We start from the raw sequence: 2133 nt of genomic DNA on the forward strand, positions 1-2133 counted from the left end.
TCGGCTTCAAAACAAGCCTGAACACTACCCCGAGGCTGTATCTGAGGACAGTACACCCAAAAGGAAGACTGGGCAGACACCAGAGCCCTGCTAAAGCAAACCTTGCTTCATGGGATCAGCCTGTGCACAACACTTCTTCCATTGTAGTCACCAGTCTTCAGAACAAATCAGCCCATGGGTCAATCCCTTCCATTGACGTGTAAACAGCAACCAAGTCTCAAATACTATAGAAGGGCACATAAAACCCATACAAAGGACACACCTGGAGCACCCGGCTCAGGTGACCAGAAAAATTGTGCCTCTGGGCCCCACAGGACACCTCTACATAAAGCTTCTCTACTAAGACTGGGAGTCAAGTAGCCCTGACTAATACATAAAAACTAACACAGGAAGACAGCCAAAATGAAGAGACAAAGAAACATGTCCCAAATGAAAGAAGAAACATGTCCCAAATGAAAGAACAGAATAGGTTCCAAAAAAAAGAACTAAACAAAATGGAGACCAGCAATCTATTAGATGCAGAGTTCAAAACACTGGTTATAAAGATGCTCAGTGACTAGGGGAAGAGTAGATGAACTTAGTGAGAACTTTAAAAAGAGATAAAAAACATATAGATGAAGACAGAAAACATAAAAAATAACCAGTCAGAAATTAAGAATACAATAAATGAAATAAAGAATGCATTAGAGGGAATCAACAGTAGATTATAGAAGCAGAAATATCAAATCAGCAATTTAGAGGATAAGGTACAAAAAACACCTAATCATAACAGCAACAAGAAAAAAGAATCCAAAAAATGAGGATAGTTTAAGGGGCTACTGGGATAGTATCAAGCATACCAACATTCACATCATAGAAGTATCAGAAAAAAAAGAGAGAACAAGGAATTGAAAACCTATTTGAAGAAATCATGACAGAAAACTTGCCTAACCTGAAGAAGGAAACAGACATACAAGCCTAAGAAGCATGGAGAGTCCCAAAGAAGATGAGCCCAAACAGGCCCACACCAAAGCACATCATAATTAAAATGCCAAATGTTAATGGTGAAGAGAGAATCTTAAAATTAGCAAGAGAAAAGCAATTAGTTACCTACAAAGGAGCTTCCCATTAGACTGTCGGCTGTTTTCTCAACAGAAACTTTGCAGGCCAGAAGGGATTGGCAAGAAATATTCAAAGTGATGAAAAGCAAGGATCTACAACCAAGATTACTCTACCCCTCAAAGATATCATTTAGAATCGAAAGACAGATAAACAGCTTCTCAAATAAGAAAAATCTAAAGGTGTTTATCAACAACAGAGCAGTATTATAAGAAATGTTAGAGGGACTTCTTTAAGAAAATGAAGAAGAAAAAAACACGTCGAAATATGAATAATAAAATGGCAATAACTACATATCTATCAGCAATTACTTTGAGTATAAATAAATTAAATGCTCCAATGAAACAATAAAGTGGATAAATGAATAAGAAAACAAGACCCTTACATATCTTACCTACAAGAGACCCACTTCAGATCGAAAGACATTTAGAGACTGAAAGTAAAGGATGGAAAAAGATATTTCGTGAAAATGGAAAAAAAAAAACGAAAACAAAAACAAACCTGTGGTAGCAATACTTATACCAGACAAATAGACTTTAAAACAAAGGTTATAACAAGAGACAAAGAAGGACCCAGTGATCACACTTCTGAGTAATTATTCAGAGAAACCCAATACACTACTTCAAAGGGATATGTGAAACCACATGTTCATTGCAGCATTATTTAAAATAGTTAAGATACGGAGAGAAAGACTGACTCTTGGATTTTTCTCTAGAAGAGTGAGGAAAGGGAACTTTATTTATTTTTTGTACTTTAACACATTGATCTAAAAGTAATTTGACAACCAGATCTTCAAAGCTTGATGGCTAAGCAGAAGCAAAGAAAAAAAAAATTCAAAACAAAGTCTGTGACAAACAATAATTAGCTTATCTAGAACTCTTAGTAATCTGGCCACTTAGAAAAGGAGGAAAGGAACCAGGAAATCTCCCCCACAGCATCCATCTTCCAACAGAGACCTGGCACTGACACGTTCCTCTGGTCCTCTCCTCAGGGGACATGCATTCTTTCAGCTGGATTCTCACTGAACTGGTGAAA

The 2133-nt window shown here is 36.9% G+C and overlaps 1 protein-coding gene across 1 annotated transcript in view; it reads right to left on the minus strand.

Moving 5' to 3' along the window:
• Positions 1 to 2133, minus strand: part of PTPRM (protein tyrosine phosphatase, receptor type M) — a 737127-nt gene that overhangs the window by 421311 nt on the left and 313683 nt on the right. The gene's annotated exons all lie outside the window — the stretch shown is intronic.

This window comes from Pteropus vampyrus, unplaced genomic scaffold (genome assembly GCF_000151845.1).
Source record: "Pteropus vampyrus isolate Shadow unplaced genomic scaffold, Pvam_2.0 Scaffold122, whole genome shotgun sequence".
NCBI classification, from domain to species: domain Eukaryota; kingdom Metazoa; phylum Chordata; class Mammalia; order Chiroptera; family Pteropodidae; genus Pteropus; species Pteropus vampyrus.